General features: G+C 36.5%; 1 long non-coding RNA gene across 1 annotated transcript; it reads right to left on the reverse strand.

Moving 5' to 3' along the window:
• Positions 1–1,724: 1,724 nt before the first annotated feature.
• Positions 1,725–12,489, reverse strand: LOC122027116. Its single transcript, XR_006124294.1, has 3 exons — positions 11,960–12,489; positions 11,774–11,867; positions 1,725–1,979 (listed from the first exon to the last, which is right to left on the reverse strand). It is a non-coding gene; the product is annotated as an uncharacterized LOC122027116 (long non-coding RNA).
• Between the last annotated feature and the right edge of the window lie 8,368 nt (positions 12,490–20,857).

The raw sequence follows: 20,857 nt of genomic DNA on the forward strand, positions 1-20,857 counted from the left end.
ATAAACCTAGACAGCCCTAGAGCCGGCCGGATATATGGGCTTCAGCTCCACACTTATCCTAGGCTTAACTCCCAGCATAAACCCGGACATCCCTAGAGCCGGCTGGACATACAGGGCTCAACTCCCAACTTCTCCTAGGCATAACTTCCAGCATAAACCCAGACAACCCTCGAGCTGGTCGGACATACGGGGCTCAGTTCCCCACTTCTCCTGAGCGCAACTCCCAACATAAACCGAACGACCCTAGAGTTGGCTGGACATACAGGGCTCAGCTCCCTACTTCTTCTGGACGCAACTCCCAACATAAATCCGGACGACTATTGAGTCAGCCAGACATACGGGGCTTAGCTCCTCATTTCTCTTGGGCGCAACTCTCAGCATATAGCCGCTCAACCCTAGGCCTAGTCGAGCAACCAGACTTAGTTTCTCGCTTCTCCTGGGCATAACTCCCAGCATATATCCTTTCGACCCCACAACTGATCAGGCATCCAGACTCAATTCCTCATCTTTCCTGGGCACGGCTCCTAGCCTACATCCGCCTAGCCCGGAGCCGGTCGGATATCTTCTAGGAGACAACATTGTCAGAGAATTACAATAATATATCAGAGAATATTTTACTACTCTGACATGTACCCATAGCGAAACCTTCCTCTGCTTGGAGGAGAGCTACTCTATATACTCTAGAGCTCGACATATTCTAACACCAGACATTCATTGCCGCCTCATTATTACGAATGTTATTAGAGGATGTATAAAAAGGGAGGTCTTCTTTGTTGGCCAGGTAATTTTTTACACTACACACGCACATACAGATCAATATTACTATTTTACTGTTCATCTTCTTCATTTTTTGCATGATTATTGTTCTGATAGGAGTGCCGGAGTGCCTGTGCCAGGGACCCCCTCCTTGGTTCTTGCTCTAATGTCTCCCTTTCACTACAAAAAAAAAAAAATAAACACTGTTTTCGGACGAATTTCGGGACGAATTTCTAAAAAATTTTCGTTGCAAAAATTTTTGGAATGAATTTTGCGACGAAAAAAATTTCGTTCCAAAATTCTCGTTGCCAACTTGGCGACAAATTTAGGGACGAAATTGACGACGAATAATATTTTTGTCGCCAAATTCGTTGCCACGTTTGCAACAAAAATAATATTCATCACAAAATGCTGTAAAATTGAGGACAAATTTGGGGACGAAATTGACAACAAATTATAATTTTGTTGTCAAATTCATTGTAAATTCAGCCACAAAAACAATATTTGTTGTAAATTACTTTAAAGTTGGGGATGAATTTGAGGACAAAATTGGTGACGATTAATATTTTTGTCGTCAAATTCATCATCAAATGTGCAACAAAAATAATATTCATCGCAAATTATTATAAAATTGGGGATGAATTTGGCGACAAAAAATATTAATAAAAAAAATTATGATCTGTGACATTAATTTTCGTCTCAATTTTTGTCCCAGAATCTGGGACGAATTCACATTTTCGTCCTAGAACCGAGATGAATTTTGAGACAAAATATAATTTGTTGCAAAATTACAATAAATTACGATAATTTGGCAACAAATTATTTTTATTGCCAAATTCATCCCTAAATCCAAAATTTTCCAGCAAAACAAATCTATTTCTGTAATTTCCAATCCAATACATATAAATTTGTGTACAAGTTACCACGTCATAAACATTGAGCACATCTTAATTAACATTATCACATCCTATTTAACATATATACACATCTATTAATATTTGAAATCAATTTTACAATAATACAAATCCAAAGTTGTCAAAAAATTATACAAGAACTTTCTTCTTCAAGACCCCAAGAATTTATACAAGTCCAATACTTCAAAAAGTAATACAAACAAAGTCCAACGCCTCCTAAAAATTATAAAGATTTTTCAAAATAAGCAATACATACATCAACTCATCTTCTTTTTCCACAAACTATTTTTCCCATCAAATCTTCTTTTCCTGCATAAAAACAAACAAACAAACCAGATCATTTCTAACAAGAAAGATAATTACTTAAATTATAATGTTAGAGTGATATTAGAGGTTGGGGATAGACTTGAATATCAATATGTATGTCTTGCAACTTACAAATAATGTAGCCTGATGAATTTGTATGCATTTGTCACCAATATGTTATTTTTTTGCCCTTATGGTTCATATGGAAACATGAAACATTAATTATTTTAATTGATAGCCCTTCATTAAGAATTGAAGGAATTTTTTTCTCAAGTAAGTTATGTTTTTAGCAGACTTTGAGTTATGAATTTGATAAATTTGCATATTAAAGATAAATGGTCCCACAAATAAGTTTGGAATAAGTTATGATACGTAAGAGCACTTCAAAGGGCGTGTATGCTTATACAAATTCTATTTACTAAATAGCACTAGGATATGGGTAGTTAAATAATATAATTATTTCCACAAGCATGCAAGTTTGTAAGAAAATAGTTTTGTACTGAAGCAACTATTGCCAGAAGTGTTAATGAAAGTTGTATTTGCACTTGTAAATGTCATCTTTCCAACCTTGATATAAGAGAAGTCCTAATTTCCACTCGATAAAAGTTGACAAAACATAAGTTGCCTGAAATCCTAAGACAATTAGTGGTACAATGAAGAATCCTAGAATCAAACTCAACACAAGATGTAGATTGACCGAGCTAAACAATTTAAAGAATGAGACAGAATTATCTACTAGCATTTAATACCTAAACGTTTAGCTCAAAAACAAACATATAAATTGGGTTGTCCTATTCAAAAATGTAGTTAGATTCCAATGAGTTCAAAGAATCGACAATTACATTGGGATATGTTATATACTACAAATAAGATCCATTAATGTATAATCAATTCATTTAGCCCAAATCATTGAGTTCGACCAAAGGATCAACTGAAACAAGATCCTTGCGCAAATTGATATTTGTGTAGGTGATTGCTACTATCTTTGAGCAATTAGGTGTAAATCACATAGATAGTAGCTGATTGCTACTATCTTTGAACAATCTCGGCTCCGGAAGCCATATGCTATTACTGCAAACAGTTCGGGCACTTGAGTCGAGATTGTTCGCTGAAGGCTCAGCATATGACTTCTAGAGTTGTTGTTCATGAAGGACAGCACAGTCAGTCAGAGACTCAGCGAGGAGGGAAGAGAGCCCAATCTTCGCATCGTCAGCAGAGGACAGCTCCCCCTGCAGCAGCTGCATATGGCATGCACAGACAGAAGCACTCCAGTGCCCTCATAGTACCACAAAGCTCTATTTTGAGACCACAGTATCTGACTCAGGGGCAGTATCAGTTGCAGCCTCAGCCACTGGTACAGTATCAGCTGCAGCCCCACCCACTGGTTCAATACCAGTCGCAACCTTAGTCCCTAGTTCAGTATCAGCCGCAACCACATTCACTGGTTCAATACCAGTCACAGCCCCAGCCGCTCATCCAGTATCAGTCTCAGCCTACCTATCCGTCTCTGGCTCAGTATCCGGCACCGTCACAGTGGCAGGCTCAGACTCAGGCACAGCAACCTTTGGCGACACTACCACCTCCACCATCGCCAGAGACCAACGTATTCACGCGGTTACCAGAGAGAATGCACAGTGGGCTGACGGATCCGTTTTCTGTGGTATGGTTTTACTTTATGCATTATCCGTTGATATGCTGATAGATATTGGTAGCTCGCATTCTTTTATTTCCCGTGCCTTCATGAGGGGCATAGGTAGACTACCTACTCTTAGATCGTAGCGACTGACCGTCTCCCTACCGTCCGGTAATACATTGGACGTCACTCAGGAGATCAGAGGTTGCCCATTAGATTTTGACAATATGATACTCATGGTTGATTTACTAGTACTGGAAATGGTCAAGTTCGATATTATCCTTGGCATGGATTGGTTGTCTGCATATCATGCCACGGTCGATTGCCAGACGAGGGTGGTCACCTTCCGACCTCCGAACCAACCCTCGTGGGATTTTACTAGCATCAGGGACGACGATATATTGATCATTTCTGCGATGCAGGCTCAGAAGCTGCTGTCACATGGCTGTCAGGGATTTCTTTTGTCTTTGATTAATACTAACGACAGCAATAGTACTCAGCTCTCAGACGTTCCAGTGGTCCGAGAATATCCGGATGTATTTCCAGATGAGTTACCAGGCTTGCCTCCCAGAAGGCAAGTGGAGTTTGTAATTGAGCTGATTCCGGGAACCGCGCTGACATCAAAAGTTCCATACCGTATGACACCGAAAGAGTTGGACGAGCTAAAGGTCCAACTCCAGGAGTTATTGGACAGGGGATTTATTCACCCTAGTGTTTCTCCGTGGGGTTCTCCGATATTATTTGTCAAGAAAAATGATAGTACTTTGAGGTTGTGCAGTGATTATAGAGAGCTGAATGTAGTGATAGTAGGGAATAAGTACCCCTTACCACGGATCGAGGATTTATTTGATCAGCTCAGAGGTACATCAGTATATTCTAAGATTGATCTGCGGTTCGGATATCATCAGTTGAGAGTTAAAGAAACTGATATTCAGAAGACAGCATTCCGTACCAGATACGGACATTATGAATTTTTGATAATGTCATTTGGCCTTACCAATGCTCTAGCGGTGTTTATAGATTTGATGAACCGTATCTTTCTGAAATATCTACATCAGTTCGTTGTTATCTTCATCGACGACATTTTGATCTACTTGCGTTACGAGGAAGAGCATACACAACAATTTCGCATAGTCTTGGAGACTCTTCGATGACATCGTCTATACACGAAGTTCAGCAAGTGTGCTTTCTGGCTATCCTCAGTTGATTTTCTGGGACACGTGGTGCCTAGTCGAGGTATTTCAGTAGACCCTCAGAAGATCGAGACTGTCACTAGTTGGGAGCAGCCGAAATCAGTTCAGGAGATCCGGAATTTCTTAGGATTGGCCGGATATTATAGACGTTTTGTCGAGGGTTTCTAACGTATCGTTATGCCGCTAACACGCCTGACCAGGAAAGGAGTGAAGTTCGCATGGTCCGAGGCTTGCGAGACCAGTTTTCAAGAACTGAAGCGGAGATTAGTGTCGGCACCAGTTTTGGTTTTACCTTCTGAAGAGGACGGTTTCATACTCTACACCGATGCTTCTCTACAGGGCTTGGGTGCTGTGTTGATGCAGCACGGTAGGGTAGTCTCCTATGTTTCTCGTCAGTTGAAGGAGTATGAGAAAAACTACCCAGTACATAATCTGGAGTTAGCCACCATTATATTTGCTTTGAAGATTTGGTGACATCATCTGTATGGTATTACTTTTGAGATTCTCACTGATCATAAGAGTCTCAAATACCTTTTCACTCAGAAGGAACTTAATCTCCGACAGAAGAGATGGATGGAGTTCCTAAAGGATTACGACTATACTATTAGCTACCACCCGGGGAAAGTTAATATGGTTGTCAATGCACTTAGCAGGAAGTTCAGAGGGACTTTAGCTTGCCACCGAGTTGTGGTCACGGACTTGATTCAAGGTTTCTCCGAGTTGGGTCTTGAGGAGCAGGGACGGACAGAGCAGGGTATTCTAGTTACCATGGTTGCTCAGTCATCGATCAGGACGAGGATCCGAGAGGCCCAGGCTGGTGATCAGCACTTACAGGTCATTGGCAGCCAGATAGCTTTCGGGCAGCAGGCAGAGTTCACCAGTGATGACGCGGGTATTATATATTTCCAAGGTCGATTATGCGTACCTCCATCTCACCTGGTCAGGGAGGAACTACTTCAGGAGGCTCATCGCTCTCGATTTGCGATCCACCCAGGAGGAACCCGGATGTATCGAGATTTGAGACGTTCCTATTGGTGGAATGGCATGAAGAAAGACATCGCGAAATTTATAGCTAGATGTCTTGTCTGTCAGCAGATGATGGCTGAGCGCCAGAGACCTACCGGATTACTTCAGAGGATTCCGATTCCAGAGTAGAAATGGGAGCACATCACTATGGATTTTGTGATGGGATTGCCTAGGACACGACGAGGCCATAACGTGATTTGGATAATCGTTGATCGATTAACTAAATCCGCACACTTCCTAGCGATTCGAAAGACCGACTCTCTGGATCGATTGGCAGAGTTATATTGCGGAGAGGTCATCAGATTACATAGTATTCCTATGAGTATTATATCAGATAGAGACCCACGGTTTACGTCCCGATTCTGGCAAAGTCTGCAACAGGCCTTGTGCACACAGCTCCGGTTCAGTACAACTTTCCATCCGCAGACATATGGGCAGTCAAAGCGGACCATTCAAACTCTAGAGGACTTGCTGAGGTCTTGTGTTATAGATTTTGGAGGCAGTTGGGAGGATCACTTGCCATTGGTAGAGTTCGCCTACAATAACAGCTATCATTCAGCTATCCAGATGGCACCGTTTGAAGCATTTTATTATAAGCCTTGTCGGACACCCATCCTCTGGGAAGAGGTTGGGGAGGCCCAGTTGTTAGGACCTCATAGAGCTCAGCGGGAGACAGAGTTGGTCCGTACTATTAGACGGAGGATGTAAGAGGCGCAGGATCGTCAAAAGAGTTATGCTGATCGGAGACGCAGACCCCTGGAGTTCTCTACTAGCGACCATGTATTCCTGAAAGTTTCCCCCACAAAAGGGGTGAAGAGATTTGGCCTCTGAGGTAAGCTAGCTCCACGATACATTGGGTCTTTCTAGATCTTGGAGAGGATTAGAGCAGTAGCTTATCGTCTGGCGCTACCACCGGCTCTGACAGGCGTTCACGATGTGTTCCATGTATCTATGCTGAGGAGATACGTAGTCGACCCAGCACATGTGTTGTCAGATATACCCATTCTCATTTAGCCTGACGTTACCTACGAGGAGGTTCCGGTACGGATTCTGGACAAGAAAGAGCGTCAACTGCGGAACAAGACTATCCGGCTGGTTAAAGTTGGATGGAAGCATCATTCTGACGAGAAGGCTACCTGGGAACTCAAGAATACGATCCTGCGAGTTAATTTTCCGTTCAATATTTATACTATCAATCTATTGTTAGTACTTGCTAATGGTAGATAACGAAATTTGAGGACCAAATTTTTATTAGTAGGGGAGAATATAAAATACGACAACAAATATTAATTAAATAATAAGGTTAAATAGAGGAATAACCTTAACCAAATTTTCCAAAATTTTCTAAGAATTTTTCGGAGCTCGTATGACGAGTTTAACATGGGCAATTATTGGGCCACGGGAAAGTCTGTTTAGGTTACCCCATTGAACAAGGAAAAGTTTTATTTTTTCTTTTCCTTTTCTTTTTCTTTTTCTTTATCCTCCGTTTTCTCACCCGCGCCCTAAGTCCTCTCCGCCCGATTCTTCCCCCAACCCGACGCCACTTCCCTTCCTCTCGGCACCGACCACCTCTTCCTCTTCCTCAACCGACAGCAACGTGACGCTCCTCCTCCTCGAGCGTACAAAACCCAAGCCGATCCCTCTCCTCGCGTGCCCTAGCCGACGCTGTCTCCCCTCCCGATTCTGTCTCCTCTCGGGCTCTAGCGGCGTCAGCCGATCGTCAACCACCGGGGGCTTGAGCTCTTCCATCTTCATCACCAAGCGCCTCCCCTCTACCCTAGATCACCGACCCCGCTGACCTCGTCGCGCCTCCTCGCACTGACGGCCGAGACTTCCCTCTGCCCTAACGTCGACAACCAAACCTTCTTCCTCGATTCTTCTTGGTGTCGACGCCGGTGTGGCCTATCCATGCCCTGGTTTCCTGGTGCTGCTCCTCTTCAACGTCGCCGACCATAGAGCTCCGACGCCGACAACTGCGAGTTTGATCGCCGACGCCGAGTTTCCACCTCACCCGTGCCCTAGATCGCCGGCGTGAGAAGGTGTTCGGGGATCTAAGGGTGAGCTAGCCTCAACTATCTACCTCTTTTGATTTCCATCATGCCCTAGTTCTTGGTACTTGCTGATCTGACATTGGTGATCATCTGCGCTGCTGCCACAGAAACCACGAGGTTCCAGCAGCAATTGTTTTCCAGCCACCACTTTCCTGTTGGCCGCAGGTCTGCATCGTCGGAATCTTGGTCATCATAGACAGCTAGGGAGGAAGAGGTAAGGGGCATAAATTGTTATGGTATTAGGTCCATATTTGGGAGAGTTCAAGCTGATTTAGGTTTAGACTTAAATCAAATTGTATAGTGGAACGATTAAGGTTAAGGAAATTAACCCTAGTTGACCAAGGAACTAAATTTAGGTAGGGTGAATGATCATGTTGATTAGGGTATTCCCTAATGAGGTTTGGGTATTTTCTTTAGCTACTTAATTCATTTGAATTTAGCTAAATAAAAGTATACATGTATGATTTATTATAGGACTCTGATTTGCGACGAATTGCCTTACGTGGGATTTCTTTTGGCACGCACTATATTGGAGGTGGGTACCTTAACTTATCTCTTGTGATATATCATGTTGATATGCGTAGTAGGTTATAGCCTTTAGTAATAATCATGTTTATCATTACTTAGATATGTCACTACATGATACCTGTTGCATGCTTTCATCTGTTCTGCATTTATGATTTATTATTGCCATGATTATTTATGCTCATAGAGGTAGTGACATATCATGCCCTGTGATACACCGAACTAGACATTTACCATATCTGACCCGTGTACCTAGATTCGATTATTTGATCCATTTATTTTTTATACATATTTTATGGAGGTAGATATGGTCAGGATTTGCATCCTTAGTGTCATGCACCATCTTGCATGATTGCATGCTGTGCGATTGGTAGGTCCATTATTGTTGAGCACATCGCCAGTTACATGGATCTGCACACACAATCACTCATGGATTAGTGGTTTGTATTCAGGCAGGGTGTGTTGCAGCAGGTTGCTCTGTCAGTGCTCTTCTGGTCCGCTCATGGGTAGTGTGACTGCAGTGTGGTAGCACGTCAAGATCCCTCCTCTGGATTGGCTCAGGGAGATGAGAGCATTGAGCTCCCCCACTTATGATTTGGGATAGGAGGATAGGTGTACTCCGACAGCATCCTGTCCACTCGGTCACTCATCAGGAGCAGTGATGGCAGAGTGTACAGTTGTCGTAGCCCTATCCACTCGGTCTCACCATCGTGTGTGAGATGGTTGACTGGCGTCAGGGGTGACCAGGACATGTCATTGACATCATATGCATGACTGCATTTATTGCTTGTGTTTGCTGCATTTTATTTGCTGCATATTGGATGGATGCATATGTTTGACATGGATACAGGGACATGTTACTTTTGGTCTGACGACCTTATTATTCTGATAGGAGGTCCTGATAAGTACAGCTTCTCCTTTTCTTTTAGTTATGCATTTTCCATTACTTCAGGAAACTACACATATTTATTACTACTAGTTATTTCGTATTATGCATGTCAGCCTGATACCCGCTGAGGATTTGACTCACCCCGTTGATATTACCATTTCAGGTTGAGGCCGTCAAGAGATTCCAGTCGCTAGTCCCCATTTTGCGTCGCGTCGATTTTCTACTCTTTAGTCTTTTGATTCTTTGTTACATTTCATATATATATATGTGTGATGTGTATGTTTGTATTCAAGGAGTTTTATCGAGTTTTCGGTCTACTACACTTCTTTTTCCGCTGTGTTGGTTTCTCTGTCATGGTGTTAAGGTTTCCGTCATTGTAGTAAAGTAGGTGGTTTTCAAATATAAACTGCGTAGTTGTGTCAGTCAGAGGCTGAAATATATATAAACTGCGTGGTTGTTTAGTTGTTTATTGTTATTGTTCCGGCCGTGTTGGCCAAGTTATATGTGACCCTGAGGACTTGTAGTAGAAGTTTCATATTATCACCCGTACAGGGGAGATGCTGTCGAAATTTCGACTACCTGGGACGTGACATAAATAATATAATTATTTCCACAGGCATGCAAGTTTGTAAGAAAATAGTTTTGTACTGAAGCAAGCAACTATTGCCAGAAGTGTTAATGAAAGCTGTATTTGCACTTGTAAATGTCATCTTTCCAACCTTGATATAAGATAAGTCCTAATTTCCACTCGATAAAAGTTGACAAAACATAAGTTGCCTGAAATCCTAAGACAATTAGCGGTACAATGAAGAATCCTAGAATCAAACTCAACACAAGATGTAGATTGACCGAGCTAAACAATTTAAAGAATGAGACAGAATTAGCTACTAGCATTTAATACCTAAACGTTTAGCTCAAAAACAAACATATAAATTGGGTTGTCCTATTCAAAAATGCAGTTAGATTCCAATGAGTTCAAAGAATCGACAATTACATTGGGATATGTTATATACTACAAATAAGATTCATTAATGTATAATCAATTCATTTAGGCCAAATCATTGAGTTCGACCAAAGATCAACTGAAACAAGATCCTTGTGCAAATTGATATTTGTGTAGGTGATTGCTACTATCTTTGAGCAATTAGGTGTAAATCACATAGATTGTAAAATGAAAATTTAGAATAAACATATGCTCAAAGATGACAAATAAATTTTATAACTAGATAAGTAAATAAAGACTCAAGACATGAAAAGTAACAGGAGACCAAAGAAAACCTTATTTAACCAAATTTAGGTTACTTAAAGGTCTGAATATTAGCCTTAAAACAAGTTCAATAGAGATAAGATTCATGTAGAAATCCCAAGTAGGTAAGACCCACATTATGTTTGTTTCTTGTTGAATTCGAAACTGATTACACTCAGTGGTCCACGTAAAGCATGAAAAACATTGCTTAAAAACAATCAAAGAAAATAGTATATGTAAGCATGGTTTAAAATTTTGAGTCTTGGTTTATGACCAGAATAATACTGTTTTGATATCATATTGATTTTGATAGTTTTTAAATATAAAATATATTAATTAAAATATTTTTTTAAAATAAAATTTTAACTTAAATATTTAAAAAAAAAAAGAGGATCGCGAGATGAAAAATTAAAAGTTTGTAGGTGAACTTCTGACAAGAACAGAAAGTGAAGACAACCACTTACCAGTATAACAAAAGTTTGTAGGTAAACTTCCGACAAGAATAGAATTGAAATGATCCACTATACTCTATGATCCTGAGTATCAGGCAATTAGGAAGCAAGATGTAAAAAGTGAATGTAGCATAGATGAGAATCCTATCACTAATGGGAGTTTACTTGACGAGGTGAAATCAAAATTATTACCATCTGAAAGAAATCAAAAGAAGATCCAATAAATGATAGAAAAAGAAGTTAAGATGACATGATGACTTTCACAAACAATAATAGATTTGATTGCTAGATAAATTAAATCAATTAAAGTTAAGAGTGTAAGGGTAGTGCAGACTAAATAAAACTTTCATCAACCTAACTAAAAGTGATTGAAGAGATTTGAACCAGTGATATAGTTTTCCATAGGGTTGGCCGAAACTAAATAGTTGGAACCAACACATTGTTATTGTACTTCTCAAGAGAAAGGTGGAAGTTCAAAACTAGCTAGAGAAAGTACTGAACATCCCACTATTTGCTTTTTGCAACAAATTTACATAGAAACAAAAAGATCAATCTTATATAACTAGTTAGTAGCTAACCTAAATATTAATCACCATCAAAGCCACATGTGAATAACCACCTAGCAATGAAAGTAGCTAACTCAGTTAATAATCATCTTTAAACGAAAATAAGCAGACTGTTTAGATTAATCTTTCTCTGCATCCTGTCAAAGCAGAGTAATAACTTTTAAAAATGGCAAATTGATCTCCTTGAAGAAGAATTAAACTGCATGAAGAAATTACCGTATCCATCACGAAAAGCATCTTCCATAAACTTTGAAGGAAGAACATTTGCTCCCTCACAAATTAAACCTCGAAATTCCTGATTAGGCTCTACCTGAAATATGTAACAAACATCATTAATATAAAGAAAACTATACTAAATATGAAGCAATTTGAAATTAACCTATTTTCCAATGCACTACTAACCTTGCACCAGCAGCCCTCCTCACGACGCCCAGCTTGACACAAGTAAATTCAGCTGCAAACTAAAACTAATTCGATGTCGCAACTACAAAAAGCACTGGGCACATCCCAAAACCAAACACAGACGGAAAAAACAAGGGAGAAACGTAAATAGATCCCAGAAGCACTACGAACTCAAGTGCATGCGTCGGATCAAGCGATTTATCGACTACCAGGGGTCGGACGCGGCCACACCCGGCCACCAGGGGACGGGAGAGGCGAGCAGGAGCCTGCCTAAACGGCACCCACGATCGGAAAGCGAGTTATCCACTGCCAGGGGGGCCGGACGCGGCCATGGCCGACCACCAGGGGGCGGACGCGGCAAGCAGGAGCCTGCCTAGGGCACCCACTACCAGCCGCCGTTGAGGAGGAGAAAAGAGAGAGGAGAGGGGGAGCTTACGCTTCGTCGCCTTCGCCGCCGTCTCTTTCGCCGCCGTCGCCAGGAAGGGGAGATCGAAGAGAAGAAAACGCGCTGCGAGGGGTCAGCTCCGGTCCTTCTACTTAGGAGGCCCGGGGCGAAAAAAAAAAGTTAAAAATAAATTTGGGCCCTAATTATTCAAGTTCCCAATTACATGTCTAAAAAAATAAAAATAAAAAATAATATCAAATATGAATTTAGGCTAAACCTCAAAGACCGTACGCCGATCCTTCCGTTGCAACTGTTAATGGAGCCGATAGACGGACGACCACAGCCTCGTCGAGACAAGATCGGGCGGCTAATACGATGCGTATAGAAAGTCGTACGGGGGCATCCGCAAGGTGTAGCAAAAAGCCGTGGCATCCGCTTCACGTACACCTCCCTCCCTCGGGCTTCGTTGCAAAATTCCCAGTGGCGCTGCTGCCTGTGCTGACCGTACTTTTTTTAAAGTTTACAATACTAGACTGCTGTGTATCCATCAATATAGCTACACCATTATTCGTAACTAGAGGGTCCCGTTTGCAATTGATTCCCTGTAAACCATCGTCGTAGAAGTGGGTGACGTATGAATTTGGGCCCTCTTAAATTAAGGGCCCAGGGCCATCGCCCAGGGCCGCCCTCCTCCAGGGCCGGCCCTGCGAGGGGTGAATGAATTAGGGATCGGAGGATTTGCCAAAGTCCCAGTTTTCATATTTTCGGGACGAGAAGAGTTTTCGTTATTTCGGGACGAAAACGGTATTCGTCCCAAGGAAATAAAAATAAAAATATAAATATAAATTAATAAATTAATATATTAAAGATAAATTAATATATTAAAGATAAATCTATAAAATTTGAAATTTTATGAATCAAATTTCTACGTCTTCCTATCATTCTCCATATTATAAAAATAACGTTATATATAATTTTAATCTAATATATTGAGTGTGGTGATTTTTTAATTCGAATTTGACATAATTCACACTACAAAAAAACATAAATTTGGGGACAAACGTTTGGAACGAAAATTATTCGTCCCAAAATTACGACAAATTTAGGGTCGAAAACAAATTTCGACCCAAATAACCAACGAAACTTGCAACAAAAAAATTTCGTTTCAAGTTTGCAACAGGAAAAAATTTCGTTGCTAAATTCGTCGCCAAATCTGGAACGAATTCAGAATTTGTCTCAGATTTTGGGACAAATCTTAGATTCGTCCCAAATTCTGGGACGAATCCAGGATTCGTCCCAAATTTTGTGATGAATCCAGGATTTGTTCCAAAAATGAAATTATTTTTTTAAAAAAGACAATCAAGTATCAAAGGCTTATATCTTGACCTAGAGATATCAGAATTTGATGAAACAAGTTTCTATGCGTTCGTATCATTAACCTGATCGTAAATATGTCACCATCCATAATATTTAGTTAATATTTTAAGTGATTCAAATTTTTAACCCCAAATTAGGTCAAATTGAAATTAAAAAATTTCAAAAATAAATATATTTGGTCAAAAATATTTTTATGGATATATTTACGATCAGGACAATGATACGAATGCATAGAAATTTGTTTCATCAAATTCTGATGTCTCTAGGTCCGTATTTAAGGCGTCCCATTTTGTTTTTTTTTTAAATAAATAAAATTTTGGGACGAATCTCTGGACGATGAATTCCTGGATTCATCCCAGAATTTGGGACGAATCTAGGATTCGTCCCAAATTTAAGAAAAATAAAATTTAAAAGAAAAATCATTCGGAAGGCCTAAATATGGACCTAACGATCTCGGAATTTCATGAAACAAGTTTCTTTGGGTTCCTAATTTTCTCATGATCTTAAAAATATCCGAAATCTGAATTTTAACCAAATAAATTAAGTGTGGTGATTTTTTTAACATGAATATGACCTAATTCGTAATAAAAAATTTACCTCACTCAATATAATATGTTAAAATTAAGGATGAAGATATTTTTAAGATTATAAGAAAATTAGGAACCCATAGAAACTTATTTCATGAAATTCCGAGATCGTTAGGTCCATATTTAGTGAAACATAGATAGTTAGTATTAAAAAAAATAAAAAATAAAAGGAAAATTATTCGGAAGACATAAATATGTACTTAACGATCTCAGAATTTTATGAAATAAGTTTCTATGGGTTCCTAATTTTCTCATGATCTTAAAAATATCTTCATTCATAATTTTAACGTCATATATTTAGTGTGGTGATTTTTTAACCTGAATTTAACATAAATCATAATAAAAAATTAACTGCACTTAATAATATGTTAAAATGATGGATTTCGAATATTTTTAAGATCATGAGAAAATTAGGAACCTAAAGAAACTTGTTTCATGAAATTCCGAGATCGTTAGGTCCATATTTAGGCCTTCCGAATGATTTTTCTTTTAAATTTTATTTTTCTTAAATTTGGGACGAATCCTGGATTCATCCCAAAATCTGGGACGAATCCTGGATTCGTCCCAAATTCTGGGATGAATCCAGAGATTCGTCCCAAAAATTTATTTATTTCAAAAAAAAAAAACTTGGATGCCTTAAATACGGACCTAGAGACATCGGAATTTAATGTGACAAATTTCTATGCGTTCGTATCGTTGTCCTGATAGTAAATATATCCGTACAAATATTTTTTACCAAATATATTTATTTTTGTAATTTTGTCATTCTAATTTGACCTAATTTGGCTTTAAAAATTTGAATCACTTAAAATATTAATTAAAAATTATGGATGGTGACATATTTACGATCATGTCAACGATGCAAACGTATAAAAACTTGTTTCATCAAATTCTGATATCTCTAGGTCCATATTTAATCTTTCAGACACAAATTTACAACCGTTCACTGCACAACACCTTTTTAGTTAGTAGAAACCTATATATGTTTTAAAAAATATCTACCTAGAGACATCAGAATTTGATGAAACAAGTTTCTATGCGTTCGTATCGTTGTCCTGATCGTAAATATATCCATACAAATATTTTTTACCAAATATATTTATTTTTGGAATTTTTTAATTCCAATTTGACCTAATTTGGGGTTAAAAATTTGAATCACTTAAAATATTAATTAAAAATTATTGATGGTGACATATTTACGATCAGGTTAATGATACGAATGCATAGAAACTTGTTTCATGAAATTCTGATGTTTCTAGGTCAAGATATAAGCCTTCGGTGTTTGATTTTATTTATTTAAAAATATTTTCAGTTTTGGGACGAATCCAGGAACTCGTCCAAAAGTTTGGGACGAATCCAGGAATTCATCCCAAAGTTTGGGACGAATCCAGAGATTCGTCCCAAAAATTTAATTATTTAAAAAAATAACAAAATGGGACGCCTTAAATACGGACCTAGAGATATCGGAATTTGATGAAACAAATTTTTATGCGTTCCTATCATTGTCCTGATTGTAAATATATCCATACAAATATTTTTTGACCAAATATATTTATTTTTGGAATTTTTTAATTCGAATTTGACCTAATTTGGGGTTAAAAATTTGAATCACTTAAAATATTAATTAAAAATTATGGATGGTGACATATTTACGATCAGGTTAATGATACGAACGCATAGAAACTTGTTTTATGAAATTCTGATGTCTCTAGATCAAAATATAAGCCTTCGGTGTTTGATTTTATTTATTTAAAAATATTTTCAGTTTTGGGACGAATCCAGAGATTCGTCCCAAAAATTTAATTATTTAAAAAAAACAAAATGGGATGCCTTAAATACGGACCTAGAGACATCGGAATTTGTTGAAACAAATTTCTATGCATTCATATCATTGTCCTGATTGTAAATATATCTATACAAATATTTTTGAAAAAATATATTTTTTTTTGGAATTTTTTAATTCGAATTTGACCTAATTTGGAGTTAAAAATTTGAATCACTTAAAATATTAATTAAAAATTATGGATGGTGATATATTTACGATCAGGTTAATGATACGAACGCATAGAAACTTGTTTCATAAAATTCCAATGTCTCTAGGTCAAAATATAAGCCTTTGGTGTTTGATTTTATTTATTTAAAAATATTTTCAGTTTTGGGACGAATCTCTGGATTCGTCCCAAAAATTTAATTATTTAAAAAAAAAAAAACAAAATGGGACGCCTTAAATACGGACCTAGAGACATCGAAATTTGATGAAACAAATTTCTATGCGTTCGTATCGTTGTCCTAATCGTAAATATATCCATACAAATATTTTTGACAAAAAATATTTATTTTTGGAATTTTTTAATTCAAATTTGACCTAATTTGGGGTTAAAATTTTGAATCACTTAAAATATTAATTAAAAATTATGGATGGTGACATATTTACGATCAAGTTAATGATACAAACGTATAGAAACTTGTTTCATGAAATTCTGATGTCTCTAGGTCAAGATATAAGCCTTCGGTGTTTGATTTTATTTATTTAAAAATATTTTCAGTTTTGGGACGAATCCAGGAATTCGTCCCAAAGCTTGGGACGAATCCAGAGATTCGTCCCAAAAATTTAATTAATTAAAAAAAAACAAAATGGGGTGCCTTAAATACGGACCTAGAGAAATCAGAATTTGATGAAACAAATTTCTATACGTTCGTATCGTTGTCCTGATCGTAAATATATCCATAAAAATATGTTTGACCAAATATATTTATTTTTGGAATTTTTTAATTCAAATTTGACCTAATTTGGGGTTAAAAATTTGAATCACTTAAATTATTAATTAAAAATTATGGATGGTGACATATTTACGATTAGATCAATGATACGAACGTATAGAATCTTGTTTCATGAAATTCTGATGTCTCTAGGTCAAGATATAAGCCTTCGGTGTTTGATTTTATTTATTTAAAAATATTTTCAGTTTTGGGATGAATCCTGGATTCGTCCCAAAGTATGGGAGGAATCTCTGGATTCGTCCCAACTTTTGGGACGAAACCAGAGATTCATCCCAAAAATTTAATTATTTAAAAAAACAAAATGGGACGCCTTAAATACGGACCTAGAGACATCGAAATTTGATGAAACAAATTTTTATGCGTTCATATCCTTGTCCTAATCGTAAATATATCCATACAAATATTTTTGACCAAATATATTTATTTTTGGAATTTTTTAATTCGAATTTGACCTAATTTGGGGTTAAAAATTTGAATCACTTAAATTATTAATTAAAAATTATGGATGTTGACTTATTTACGATCATGTCAACGATGCGAACGTATAGAAACTTGTTTCATCAAATTCTGATGTCTTTAGGTCAATATTTAAGCTTTCAGACACAAATTTATAACCGTTCACTGCACAACACCTTTTTAGTTAGTAGAAACCTATATATGTTTTAAAAAATATCTACCTAGAGACATCGGAATTTGATGAAACAAATTTCTATGCGTTCATATCGTTGTCCTGATCGTAAATATATCCATACAAATATTTTTTACCAAAAATATTTATTTTTGGAATTTTTTAATTCGAATTTGACCTAATTTAGGGTTAAAAATTTGAATCACTTAAAATATTAATTAAAAATTATGGATGGTGACATATTTATGATCAGGTTAATGATACTAACGTATAGAAACTTGTTTCATGAAATTCTGATGTCTCTAGGTCAAGATATAAGCCTTCGGTGTTTGATTTTATTTATTTAAAAATATTTTCAGTTTTGGGACGAATCCAGGAATTCGTCCCAAAGTTTGGGACGAATCTCTGGATTCGTCCCAAAATTTGGGACGAATCCAGAGATTCGTCCCAAAAATTTAATTATTTAAAAAAAATAAAATGGGATGCCTTAAATACTGACCTAGAGACATCGGAATTTGATGAAATAAATTTCTATGTGTTCGTATCATTGTCATGATCGTAAATATATCCATAAAAATATTTTTGACCAAATATATTTATTTTTGGAATTTTTTAATTCGAATTTGACCTAATTTGGGGTTAAAAATTTGAATCACTTAAATTATTAATTAAAAATTATGGATGGTGACATATTTACGATTAGATCAATGATACGAACGCATAGAAACTTGTTTAATGAAATTACGATGTCTCTAGGTCAAGATATTAGCCTTCGATGTTTGATTTTATTTATTTAAAAATATTTACAGTTTTGGGACGAATCCTGGATTCGTCCCAAAATTTGGGACAAATCTAGGAATTTGTCCCAAAGTTTGGGACGAATCTCTAGATTCATCCCAAAATTTGGGACGAAACCAGAGATTCGTCCCAAAAATTTAATTATTTAAAAAAAACAAAACAAAATGGGACGCCTTAAATACGGACCTAGAGACATCAGAATTTGATGAAACAAATTTTTATGCCTTCGTATTGTTGTCCTAATCGTAAATATATCCATACAAATATTTTTGACCAAATATATTTATTTTTGGAATTTTTTAATTCAATTTTGACCTAATTTAGGGTTAAAAATTTGAATCACTTAAATTATTAATTAAAAATTATGGATGGTGACATATTTACGATCATGTCAACGATGCGAACGTATAGAAACTTGTTTCATCAAATTCTGATGTCTTTAGGCCCATATTTAAGCTTTCAGACACAAATTTACAACCGTTCACTGCACAACACCTTTTTAGTTAGTAGAAACCTATATATGTTTTAAAAAATATCTACCTAGAGACATCGGAATTTGATGAAACAAATTTCTATGCGTTCGTATCATTGTCCTGATCATAAATATATCCATACAAATATTTTTGACCAAATATATTTATTTTTGGAATTTTTTAATTTGAATTTGACCTAATTTGTGGTTAAAAATTTGAGTCACTTAAAATATTAATTAAAAATTATGGATGGTGACATATTTACAATCAGGTTAATGATACGAACGCATAGAAACTTGTTTCATGAAATTTCGATGTCTCTAGGTCAAGATATAAGCCTTCGGTGTTTAATTTTATTTATTTAAAAATATTTTCAGTTTTGGGATGAATCCAGAGATTCGTCCCAAAAATTTATTTATTTAAAAAAAACAAAATGGGACGCCTTAAATACGGACCTAGAGACATCAGAATTTGATAAAACAAATTTCTATGTGTTCGTATCATTGTCCTAATCGTAAATATATCCATACAAATATTTTTGATCAAATATATTTATTTTTGGAATTTTTTAATTCGAATTTGACCTAATTTGGGGTTAAAAATTTGAATCACTTAAATTATTAATTAAAAATTATGGATGGTGACATATTTACGATTAGATCAATGATACGAACGCATAGAAACTTGTTTCATGAAATTCCGATGTCTCTAGGTCAAGGTATAAGCCTTCGGTGTTTGATTTTATTTATTTAAAAATATTTTCAGTTTTGGGACGAATCCTGGATTCGTCCCAAAATTTGGGACGAATCCAGGAATTTGTCCCAAAGTTTGGGACGAATCTCTGGATTCGTCCCAAATTTTGGGACGAAACCAGAGATTCGTCCCAAAAATTTAATTATTTAAAAAAAACAAAACAAAATGGGACGCCTTAAATACGGACCTAGAGACATCGGAATTTGATGAAACAAATTTCTATGCGTTCGTATTGTTGTCCTAATCGTAAATATATCCATACAAATATTTTTGACCAAATATATTTATTTTTGGAATTTTTAATTCAAATTTGACCTAATTTGGGGTTAAAAATTTGAATCACTTAAATTATTAATTAAAAATTATGGTTGGTGACATATTTACGATCATGTCAATGATGCAAACGTATAGAAACTTGTTTCATCAAATTCTGGTATCTCTAGGTCCATATTTAAGCTTTCAGACACAAATTTACAATCGTTTACTGCACAACACCTTTTTAATTAGTAAAAACCTATATATGTTTTAAAAAATATCTACCTAGAGACATCGGAATTTGATGAAACAAATTTCTATGCGTTCGTATCATTGTCCTGATCATAAATATATCCATACAAATATTTTTGACCAAATATATTTATTTTTGGAACTTTTTAATTCGAATTTTACCTAATTTGGGGTTAAAAATTTGAATCACTTAAATTATTAATTAAAAATTATGGATGGTGACATATTTATGATTATGTCAATGATGCGAACGTATAGAAACTTTTTTCATCAAATTCTGATGTCTCTAGGTCCATATTTAAGTTTTCAGACATAAATTTACAACCGTTCACTGCACGACACCTTTTTAGTTAGTAGAAACCTATTTAGGTTTTAAAAAATATCTACCTAGAGAGATCAGAATTTGATGAAACAAATTTCTATGCATTCATATCGTTGTCCTGATCGTAAATATATCCATAAAAATATTTTTAACCAAATATATTTATTTTTGGAATTTTTTTAATTCGAATTTAACCTAATTTGGGGTTAAAAAATTTGAATCACTTAAATTATTAATTAAAAATTATGGATGGTGATATATTTACGATTAGATCAACGATACGAACG

Source organism: Zingiber officinale, chromosome 10A, assembly GCF_018446385.1.
Source record: "Zingiber officinale cultivar Zhangliang chromosome 10A, Zo_v1.1, whole genome shotgun sequence".
NCBI classification, from domain to species: Eukaryota; Viridiplantae; Streptophyta; class Magnoliopsida; order Zingiberales; family Zingiberaceae; genus Zingiber; species Zingiber officinale.